This window comes from Varanus komodoensis, unplaced genomic scaffold, assembly GCF_004798865.1.
Source record: "Varanus komodoensis strain SLA01 unplaced genomic scaffold, ASM479886v1 scaffold64, whole genome shotgun sequence".
NCBI classification, from domain to species: Eukaryota; Metazoa; Chordata; class Lepidosauria; order Squamata; family Varanidae; genus Varanus; species Varanus komodoensis.
The window spans coordinates 3852803-3864373 of NW_025336273.1; the positions used below are offsets into that span (position 1 = coordinate 3852803).

The window sequence follows — 11571 nt, forward strand, 5'->3', positions numbered from 1 at the left end:
GCGCCGTGCACGGAGCGCCCTTTGCGCACGGAGGCCGAGGGGAGGCGCCCCTGCGCGGCCCGCGGGCGAGCGTAGGCGCGTCCTCGCCGCTCCCGAGCCTTTCCACAGGGCGCCGAGCCGGGGGCGCCAGGGTGCGGAGTCCCCTTGCAGGAGCTTTCCGGGGCCGCGCGCCCTCGGGGGCGAGGCCACCCGCAGCCACAGCGGGCCGCCGGGGGCTTCCTGCCCGTCCCGCAGCCTCCTTGCTTTTCGACATTCCCAGGGCCAGCCTCGAGGCGGAAGGGCCAACTCTGCCCCGCGCCCCAGGCTCTGAGCCCCCCCCGCGCGCTGGCTGTCCACCCAGACGAGGGCGGGGAACCCCCCGGGGGATGGGGGGGGCTGATTCGTGGCACGGGCGTGGGGCCAACGTGTGTGCAGCCGGCAGGGCAGGGCAGGGGCCACGGGTGGCTGCGGTCGCCCGGGAGCCTGTCTGGGGAGGGGCAGGTCCGGTGGATTACCTGACTTGGCCCCGTGGGTCCTTCCCCGGCCCCCCCCCCCCCCCACACTGTATCGAGTCCAGCCAGCATCTGGAGCCTCTCCCCGAAAACCTGGCTGAAGCGGGAGCGTTTTTGTGCAGCACACTGAACACGTGCGCGAATGTTTGTGATGGCACAGAGATCAAACGCACATTAAAGGGCATGTCTATTCGATGCGCACGTGTCCTGCAATCCAAGCGAAAAATCCTGCTGCTGATGCCGGACCAGGCGAGATTGACAACGGCAAGTCCTTGCGAGGCCGGGTACGTGGGGAGCGAAGGACGGAGCAGAGAGGCTGCAAAGCCATCGTCATGGCGCCCAGCCCTGCATGATGGGCTCGGGAACACAAGCGCGTCTCAAAAAGAGGATGCTCCCATCCGCACGCTTAATTGGCCAGTTGTTGGAAACACTGCAGAATCCCGTCAGGGCCAAAGAAAGCCGTTTCCCCAATGCCACAGGTCTCTGGGGCTGGCCCACCTACGGTGTTCAGCTCTAGTGGGACTGGCCAGGCCCCGTTCACTCATGCACGTGTGTGGGCGCACAGTGCCCCCCCCATGCCGATCAGGCCGGTAAAAGTCTGCAGTGGGGGAGGGGTGATTATCTGGAGGGGTGGTGGGGCAGAAAGGGTGGTGGAAGCCCCTTCCGCTCGAGCGGCCACCCCCCCCACCCTGGCCCCCATCCTGTGCTGCAATTCGCACGCCTATAAAAGCCTCCATTGGGACCATGTTTGAAACAGGTGGTGACTTGCCCCACACACTGAGTTAATTAATTGGTCTGCAAATACTCAGGTAGGCAAATAGGCAGCTAATTGGATCTGCTACTTGCTGGAACTTCAGAGGGAGAGAGAAATTCGGTGACAAGGGAGCTGTGAAGAGAACATGGGGGGGGTCAGGCCATCCATTCTGCGGGGGCCAGTTTGCTCGCTGCTGAGTGGCCCAGGCTGTCCCAGTTTTCGGGCAGCTATCCGAGGGAAGGGGCGGGGCCTTCCCAAATGGCACAGGGGGCTTCAAAGGGCGCGAGATGACCAGTGTCCAGCTGCAATGCAAAAACCGCTACGGGGAGGGAGGCGGGGGACGCACCGTGGGGCCTGCAGTCGGCTACGCTTGGCCAAAGGCAGTTTCGAGGGGGACCTGACGCGGGGGGGGGGGGAAGAGGCCCCACCAAAGGGGGATTCTGGGAGGGAGTTCCAAGTGGGAGGCAGCAAGGCAGGGGCCCGGTGGGCACTCCCAGGGAAGCAAGCGGAGCTGGCAGAGGCCTCCATCTCCCGAGTCGGCCTTCCCCAAGCCGGCCAGCGCTCTCAGGGGCAAGCCACTGATGGCCCGGAAGGTCCTCAGCGGAAGCAGGGCTGCGGCCCTTTCTTTTCCTGGGGAAACAGAGCTGGCAGCAGCTGGCTGCCCTGCAAGCCGATAGAGCGACATGGAGCCCGTGAAACATGAGCAGTTCACGGCCCACCATCTGCACGATGAATAATGCATCCGCGCGGCCCGCATCGTCTTGCAGGGCACGGCCTTTTCCGCGCCCCTGCAAAAGAGACGCTGCCCGGCTCGGTTCCCTGGGCGGCCCCCGGCTTTGTTCTCCGGCAGGGACATGTTCGCCGCTCTTTCAGCACCAGCCGCAGGGTCGGAGCAGACAAAAGAACTCCCAGTGAGACGCCTTTGCCACCTGGGACGGGACGGGACGGGACAAAAGCGCTCGCTCGCCAAGGCAGAGAAAGGGAAAGGTGCCTGCTCTGCTCTGCTCTGCTCCCCTCGGAGGGCTTGCTTCGCCTCGCCTCGCCTCCCACCCGCCCGCCAAAATCTAGAAGGAAGCACCTCGGCTTGAGCTGCTGTGTGTTCGTCATGCGCTGCTGGCGAAAAGTTCACCGAGAGCCTCCATGGTTCAAGTCTGGATTGAAACGGCGTTGCGTTTTTCCATTTAAAATAATAAAAAACACATCTAATCATGAGGCATTTGCATGCCGCGTTTTTCCTTCTCGCGAGGGACTCCAGGCTGGCCTCCAGGGCCCTGCTCCGCTCTCCCGCACCACTGCAGCGACGCCGCGAGGTGAGCTAGGCTGCGAATCAGTGGCTGGCCCACAGGCGCCCCGAGAGCCCCGTGGCCGAGTGGGGACTGGAGCCCGGATCCACCAGCCCGGTCCAGCCCCCAGCCGGCTTCCTGGCTTCAGGTGGGGGGACCCGGCTATCCCCGTGAGCAACGCACGGGACCCGAGCGGGAAAAAGGCCCGGCCAGCGGACACAAGGCGGGAGGCGATGCAAGCGCCGCCCGCATCGCATCGCATCACAGCTCAGCACAATCGTGGTGCGGCCGTGCCGTAGTTCCACTTAAAGTGCCCAAGGGGCGCATCGCTAGCCGAGGAGACGCTCTTCCCAGAGGGGCGCCTTGGGGAGGGATGCCCCGCTCTGTCTCCGAGAGGGGCATCCCGCTGGGGCACCCGCCTGCAGGAGGTCCAAAGCCACTGGCGGCCTGCCAAGAGGGTGCCAGTCTGGCCCCATCTGGCGGCCGGGGAAGGAGCCACTGCATGCCTCCCCCGCCTCACTGGCCCCTGTGCTCGGTGCTCAGCCCCCGAGCCTGCCTGCCCGTCCCCGTTCTGCGCCTGCCTCTGCCCAACGCGAAAGAAGCCCGGCTTCCCTGGCATGGGATGACGCTCTGCCTTCCCCGTGGCCTTTTCGGAGAAGCATTCTCCAAGCTTGTCCCTCCCGATGTGTCAGGGTAGAATCCACCTCCTGGCAGCCTGACCACTCGTCATGATGCCTGGGAGTAATGGGTATTGGAGTACCAACCCTCCAGAGGGCAGCAGGATGGGGGAAGGCTCCGTTCAGAGAATACGGTGCTACAGCCCCCCGGCAGGAGTTTATTCATCCCTTCTTGGGCCCCTTTCCACGCTCACCCGTCCACAGTGGTCGATAAAAACTAGGAAGACAAACAATAGAAGCACAAACAAGCTAAAGAGAGAGGCAGTGTGGCATAGTGGTTAAGAGCGTGGGACTGGGACTCGGGCGATCCGGGTTCGAGTCCCCGCTCGGCCATGGAGCCCACTGGGTGACTCTGGGCCAGCCACAGACTCTCAGCCCAGCCAACCTCACAGGGTTGTTGTTGTGGGGACAAGATGGAGGAGGAGAATGATGTCAGCTGCCTTGAGCCCTTTGAGGAAAAAGGCAGGATATAAATCGAAAAATAAATACATAAACTAAAGGAGAATTAAAGCAGCAACTTAAAAGCAATGCCCAGGCCAGGGTCCTTCCATGAAACATCTCGAAGAGATCCTAGTCCGGGCTTGCTGTCCTCTCCGCCTTCTCACTCCACCTCTCCTTCTCTCCAGAGTGTTTCCTTGCAGCACCGAGAACTTGTCCTACATTCAACTCGAGCGTTTCACGGCTGTCTCTAAAATATTAATCTGTACTGCAGGCTTTCCCCCTTTTCCTTTTCTGCCTGCACGGAGGCCCAGGGAGTCCATGCAGCCAAGGAGGAGCACACGGGGAAGCTACCCCCCGCCCTTCATGTGAGGACCTCAGATATTTATGGGGGGAAGGAAAGCACTGAGGCTCTGTTTCCTTGGCGTGCAGGGGAAGGGGGAGGAAGACGATCGCTCGGCACAAACGTGTGCCTTTGATCAGGAACAGGCAACGCACTGGGGAAGGTTCTTGTACTGCCGGGACTAACAAAGCTGGAGAGCGGTTCTTGCAGGCTGCGTGCCACCCCCAGCATCCCCAGTTGCTGGGGCGCATGGGCGGAAGCATGCTGGGGCCCCTGGGGAGCAGAATTCTGCTCTGGGCAGACCTGGGCCTGACCCGGCGCCAGGCCTCTTCCGTCATCCTCTGCGCCCCGAGATCTGGCTCAGGGGGACACAACCAGAAGGAAGGCGTGCAGGGCGACGGCCGGAAGGGGCCTGTCCCAGCTAGCGGCCGCCAGAGCACGGCAGAGCCTGCAGGTGTCCCTGCCGTGGCCTGGGGGCCGCAGTCCTGCCCAGCCAGAGCAGCCATTCCCATGTCTGCTCGCAGGCGGGTGAATTAGCACGTCAAGCCCGTGTCCTCTTTCCCGGGGATGCCTACGTGGCCACCCTCCCTGCCCTGGTGTAGTGGAGCGAGGACTTTCCGGACTGCAGCACTGGGGGGGGGGGGATTATTAGTACTAGCATGTGCATTTATCAGTGACCCCCCCCCACCCCTAGTAAGACTTTCTTGCTCCCTCTGAGCTGAGGAGCGCGTTGTTGGGGGTTTTGGCTGGGGTGCGAGTCGCAGCGCCGAGGATCTCGGGCGGCTCGCTCAGGAAGGGGCAGCGGAGACCAGTGCGCTTCACATCCGACAGCTCCCTGTGCCGGGAGCACGTGTGACGCCGGGCGGCGAGCATGAAGGGTGGCGGGTGGCCTCGTGCGCCGCTTCCGTGATCCGTGCTCTCCAGCCATCCACCGAGAAAGTGGCGAGAACCGCCGGCGTGCCTCATCACACGGTGCGTGTGCGGTTAACGAGCAGCGTGACCGGCGCCCTGCCTCGCCAAGGCGGCGTGACTTGGAAGAGCGAGTCGGCCAGAGCATCTCTCCAGCCTGGAAAGCCATTAAAATACGTGGAGGTTCTGCTCCCGGAGCCGCTGCTTCGGCCCTCTTCACTGCTCCCCTGCAACCCGGAGATTCCCGTTAGGAGCCACCTTGCTTTGGTCCCACGGCCACCGACCTCCCGCAGGAAAGCCGGACATCGGCGCAGAAGGGAACGCGACGGGAGCGCCCTCCCCTTTGAGCCGGGACGTGTGAGGAGCCCGCCGGGGGGGATTCGCCAGGGCCCCTGTGCTCTCGCAGCAGCCCGGAAAGCGAGGGCCCCGAGTTCGCAGGACGCTCGCGGGATCCCGCCTCACGCCCTCCGCCAGCGGCCCTCCTCTGCTAGCAGGCCGCCCCCACTGCCTCAGGCAGCAGCGAACGGGGAAGGGGCTGGGGGCTGGGAAGGGCGCCCGGCGTGCTCCTCCGCATCCCGCAGCTGATCCTGATGGGGAAGCTTGCCAGGGGCGAGGGTCCCGGGGGTCCTCAAGCGTTGGCAGACTTCCTCTTGGCCCAGCTTGCTTTTCAGGACTGCGGGGGGGGGGGCACAAGAGGAAGTCCGTGGGTGCCGGAGGGGGGAATTCTGAAAGGGGTCATCTCAACCCTTCCTCTGATAGCGCGGACGGAGCCACAAGCTTCAGCTTCTACTCTCTTCCCGATCGATAGCGCCTGCCTGCCTGCCTGCCTGCCTGCCTGCCTGCCTGCCTGCCTGCCTGCCTGCCTGCCTGCCTTCCTTCCTTCCTTCCTTCCTTCCTTCCTTCCTTCCTTCCACTCTCTTAGTCTTTCCCCACCAAACTTCTGGGTTATTATTTAAACCATCTACCTCGTGCAGAAGTTGGCAACCCTGCCAAGCCAGAGCAGCCTCATAAAAGCACAGCATCTGCGCCCTTTCAAGAGCGCAGCTCCTCCTTCAGAGGAAAGAGGCAGCTGTGCAGAAGGTCCCCCACTCAGGGGTCCCCCACGGCCAGGCTCTGCTCTTCCTCACATCCGCTCTGCGAGAGAGGGGCTACGCTGAGCCTGAGAGGGCAGCTGAGAAAGCCCAGTAGCAAACTGGAGAAAGTCCCAAGATGGAAATAATCCGTATTTGTGTCCGATTGTCCGTTTTCCCCAGGAAACTATTCTTTGGGATTGGAAAATGGAATCAGAAACATGATTCTCTGGTGCGTCTTAGGCCTAGGAAGGGCTCCTGCCGCGAATCTGTAGCTCCCAGATGTTAAGAGGCAGCGATACTGCAATGACGAGGCAGAGACTGCTGCGGGCCAGGGACCAAGTGGCGCTCCCGTCTACCCACGTGCTTCGTAATGCTGGTATCTCTCAGGCCACTGCCAGGACAGCGAAGTCAGTGGCCCACTGTGCTTAAATTAACACGTTAAGCCGAAACGACCATGACAGCAGGTGGCAAGGAAGGCCGCCGGACTGCCTGGGGCGGGATGGCCGGTCCTGAGGTCTTTCCTGGCCATGCGACATGAAGCCATGTGAAGCCCCATGCAGACAAGAGGGAAAGACCTCTTCCGCCCGAGTCCTCGAGCGATGCGGCCACCCTCGGGTAGACAGACAAGCACACTGGCCTGCTGGGGGAACACGCATCTCGGATCGGGAGACTGCAAGCCCTCGGTCAGATTCCTAAAGCAGAGTCCCCGACGCGGAGCCAGAGGTGGCCTCCTCGGCCAGAGCAGCTGCTTTTCCCGGCTGGCAGTCCCCGGCCGGCTTCCCGGCTCCCAGGCGGTCCCTGCATCCTTCCTTAAGGGCTGAGAAGCCTCTGCTTAGTCCCTGGCAGGGGGACATTTAAATGACAAGATACTGGCCTTTGGGCCCCGCCCCCTGCCTGTGGCCCCACCCACCAGGGAAGTACCCCCTCCTACGTCAACCCCCCAGGAGCAACCCCAAAGAAGAATCTGGCCCCCAGGCAACTCGAGTGTCGGGTCTCTCGGCTGTGGACCCTCCGTCTGCCTGGGGGCTCGGAAGGAAGGCTGCCCAGTTCACACGTTACGTCTCCCCGGCAGCTTTATCCTCCATCCTGAAACGAGCGTGGGAACCACGGGGCCCTCGTGCCACGCCTGGCAGGGCGGACGCAGCACCTGCAGGGCTCGCCCCTCCAGCCCCCGAAGGACGGACTTCGATCGCTCCGCGCACCTTCATTCCGCCTGCAGCCTTGATCGCAACCGCAGTGCCGTCAAAGACCCGCAAGGGACGGCCTGAACGGCCAGTCGCTGCTCCACACCGCATCCTTCTCCAGCCGTCATCGTTCCAATTAAGCCCCCATTAAAAGGGGAAATGGAGTTCGCCACTGAGATTTGGAGGCCGCAGCTCAGGCGGTGCCTGGGATTGCTCTCACTGACCCACGGGGGACGCCGCGGGTGGGACGGACCGCTCTGGCCCGCCACAAATTGAGCTGCCGACACTGCAGCTGGGAAGGGAGGCCAGACGCGGCCCCCACACCAGTGCAGACAGGCGCCAGTCCGACACTCCCCATCACTCTCCATCCCGTGGGGAAGATGGGTGGAAAGACTGCGAGTGTCGCTCCACCCAACTCTGCAACACCGCAAGTGAGACGGATCTTGGGACTGTGGTAGATCACCAAGGGAATATGAGTCAACAATGCGATGCTGAAACAATGAGATGCTATTTTAGGCTGCATTAATTGATCTGCCACTTCCAAATCTCATGAAGTACCAGCACTGGTACCAGTCTCACCTGGAGTCCTGCCTCCAATTCTGGGCATCGTAGAATCAGAGAATAGTGAAGTTGGAAGGGGTCAGGAAGGCCATCTAGTCCACCCCCACACTGCTGCAGGACACCAGGTCACACCATCCCACTCGGAGGGCTGCCCAGTTTCGCCTTGAATGCCCCCAGTGTGGGAGAGCCCCCACCTCTCCAGGCAGCTGGTTCCACTGGCATATCGCTCTGACAGAAAGGAAGCTTTTCCTGATGCCCAGCCTGAATCTGGGTTGCTGCAACTTGAACTGATTATTCTGTGTCCTACACTCTGGCATCAGCAAGGAGAGATCTTGGCCTTCCTCTTTGTGACAGCCTTGGAGGGACTTCTAGAGGGACACCATGTCCCCCCTCAGTCTTCTCTTCTCAAGGCTGGACATGCCCAATTCCCTCAGTCCCTCCTCACAGGGCAGCGTTTCCAAACCCCGGATCATTTTTGTTCCCCTCCTCTGCACCCTTTCTAAATTACCTGCATCTTCCTGAAATCTCGGTGCCCAGAACTGGCCACAGAATTCCAGGTGAGGTCTGACTAGTGAGGAGTAGAGGGGAACTGCTACTTCTCATGATTTGGAAGTAATACTTCTGTTAATGCATCCCAAAAGGGCACTTGCCCTTGTGGTGGCTGCATCGCATTGCTGGCTCATGTTTAGCCTCTTGTCCACAATTACTCCGATATGTTTTCCTTGCTAGGTAGAGACCAATTCTCCCCTGCATAGGAGGGCAGGACGCACTCCAAGCTCAGGGAGCCAAGGTTCACTTTGGATGCCAGGAAGCAATTTCTGACAGTTGGGACCCCGAGGGAATGGAACGGGCTTCCATGGGAGGTGGTTGAGGCCCCATTGGTGCGGGAGTTCAAGGACAGGTTGGACGTGCACATGGCGGGCATGTCGTGAGCGGAGCCGGCTGGAGCCGGGGGTCAGACTAGATGGCCCGGGAGACCCCTTCTGACTCGCTCTGTTTCTATGTTCTATGTTTCTATGTTTGTTCAGTTCTGTTGAGCCACGTATTCCCCATCTTGTATCGAAGGCTTTGGTTTCTTTTTCCTAGGTGGAGGTCTTGGCCCTTATCCGTATTGAATTTCAATCTGTGGCTTTCAGGCCAGTGTTCAAGTTTATCAAGATCGCCCTGGATCTTCAATCTATCTTCCAGGGTGCTTGAAGAAAGCTGTTGAAGAAAGATGCAGACAAGCTGGAAAGGGGTCAGAGGAGGGAAACAAGAAGGATCTGTGGACTGGAAGCGAAGCCCTTTGAGGAGAGATGGAAGGAACTGGGCATGTTCAGCCTGAAGAAGAGACGGCTCAGAGGAGGCAGGACAGCTTTCCTCAAGTACTTAAAAGGCTGTCACAAAGAGGAGGGCCAGGATCTCTTCCCGGACTGGCCATGGAATGACAGTCTCCGTTTCCAGAAAGTCCGATCCCAGACAGGTACTGGGACAGAGTTCCTGACGGAGAAAGCAGTACGGTGGTGGAACCCCTGACCCCAGGGCGCTTGGGCTCTCCCTTACCATCCAAACCGCGTCTGGACAGCTGTCCAAGACGGACGGTTTACCTGAGGGTCTTGCACTAGCAGGGGGCTGGACCTGACCCCCCCCCCTCAGGCTCCAACTCTACTGCTCTGTGTTCCTGTGAAATTTCCTAGCTCCGTCCAGGTGGAATTGCAAACGACCTTACAAAGCCACGTCGTTTTCTCACGTCTGCCATGTTCCTTGAGGAAGCCTTGGCCAGCTTCTTCGTGTCCTTTACGCGCTATAGAAAACTCTGGTGGGAGGGCTGTGCGTGGGCAGTATATCGATCCCTTGCCACATAAAATTAGAAGCTCAGTCCGCCAGGGCTGCCTCGGCCTCACCCGTCCTTCTGAGTAACCACATCAGCTCCAACGCCGGAGAGGAGGACGGCTCGGGATCCGGCCTTCCCGCTGCCGAGGCACAATGGCCCGGCATCCCAGAGGCCGGCCTGCTGCTGCTCAGGCAGAGGCGGGGCTGGGGGCGCTCCACACATGGCGGAGCTGCTCCAGAAACGCGCGGCGCCTTCCCTGGGCCGCTGGCGGGTGCCTCCTGCTCACGGCCACAGGGGCGCGCAGGGCTTGTGCCAAACAGCTGTGCCAGCCCCCGCCTGCAGCTGGGTGTCCGGCGGCCCTCCAAGGGGACCGTGTCTTGGGCCCGCCCCCCCCCCCCCCGTGCGGTGCCCAGCTTCCCCCCGGGGCAAAGACGGCGTTAGATGGGAGGAGCCGGTCCCCTTTTGGCCCAAGGCCTGGATTCAGTTTGGGGAGCCTCTTGGGGCCGTCGTGCCAGGATGGAGGGGCAAGGGGTGAGGCCAAGACACAAACGGCACCCCCTGTTCTAGTTCGGAGAACACACAAGGGATGGGGAGGACGAGGAATGGACGCGATACGTAAAGCGAGGCGAGAGGCAGCTGCTGTTCTAGGCTCGAGGGCTGCGCAGCTTCGCGAGGCGGCCTGCCTGCTGGAGCGGGGAGGGGGGAGCCCTGTGCCGAGATCCCGAGGACCGCGGGGCAGGCCAGAGGTGGCCCGCGGGGGAAGGCCTGGTGCCCCCGGGCCTTTGCTGCAGCTGCCCCCAAAGCTCCCCGGAGCAACGGCCGGCGCGTGAGCCTCGCGGCTCTCCGAGTCGGCTCTGTGAGCGTGTCGGCCTGGGAGTCGGGGACCCAGTCCTGGCCTGGCTTGACCCTGGAGGGTGGCCTTGGCCAAGCCGCTGCCTTTCAGCCCAACCTTCCTCACAAGGCTGTGGCGAGGGCAAGACGGAGACGATGGGGGACTCTGCACGCAGCCATGGGCTCCCTGCCAAAGGACAAAAGCAAAGCAGGGCAGAAATGCAGGGCCACAGCCGTCGTTCCAAACCACACAAGACACGCAAGGCCTCCGGATCCCTCCTGCATCTTTCTTTGAAGAGAGACGCTTTCTGAGCAGATCAATGTTTCACTTTGTGAAAATTTTGTAAATTTAGCATCTTGCACGCTCCCCCCGAGGAACCATCTGCCTCCAGATTATATCCCGGAGCGTCTGGGTGTAGCTTGCTTTCGATTTTTCTTTCTTGCAACAGGCTCTGTGGGGGTTGGAACAATTATGAGGCCAGAAGGAGCAGGGGGTGCCTGGAACCCGGAACGAGGAATCCGTTCCAGAACCGCACTGCGACCGTCGCCTGTGCCCCAGAGACACCCCCAGGAGGGTCGTCAGGGCTGAGCACACCGTTTGCCAGGCCCCGAGGTCTCCACCATGCCTTGCGAGAACCAGAAGGGCACCCAGGAGAGCTGCAAGACTGGCCCACAGTCGCACATTATTTGGGGGGGGGGGGCTGATCCTGCCAGTCCCAGCTGCAGAACCTCGACCTTTGCTCTGGTGGCAGAGGAGGGCTCCTAACAGAACACAGAAGCAGAGCGAGTCAGAAGGGGTCTCCCGGGCCATCTAGTCTGACCCCCAGATCCAGTCAGCTCCATTCACGACATGCCTGCCATGCGCATGTCCAGCCTGTCCTTGAACACCCGCACCGATGGGGCCTCAGCCACCTCCCAGGGAAGCCCATTCCACACCCTGGGGGTCCCAGCTGTCAGGAAGTGCTTCCTGGCATCCAAATTGAACCTTGGCTCCCTGAGCTTGGCTCCATTGGAGTTTGTCCTGCCTTCCTCTGCAGGGGAGAACAGGCCTCCACCCAGCTCTGTGTGACACCCCCTCACATACCTGCATGTCGCCAACAGATCCCCTCTGAGTCTCCTCTCCTCCAGGCTGAAGAGACCCAGTTCCCTCAGTCTCGCCTCATACGGCATCCCCTGCAAACCGGCCACCAACCTTGTGGCCCTGCGCTGCACTT

General features: G+C 61.4%; 1 protein-coding gene across 1 annotated transcript in view; it reads right to left on the reverse strand.

Annotated features, from left to right (window-relative positions):
• Window positions 1-11571, reverse strand: part of OTOF (otoferlin) — a 107030-nt gene that overhangs the window by 65063 nt on the left and 30396 nt on the right. The gene's annotated exons all lie outside the window — the stretch shown is intronic.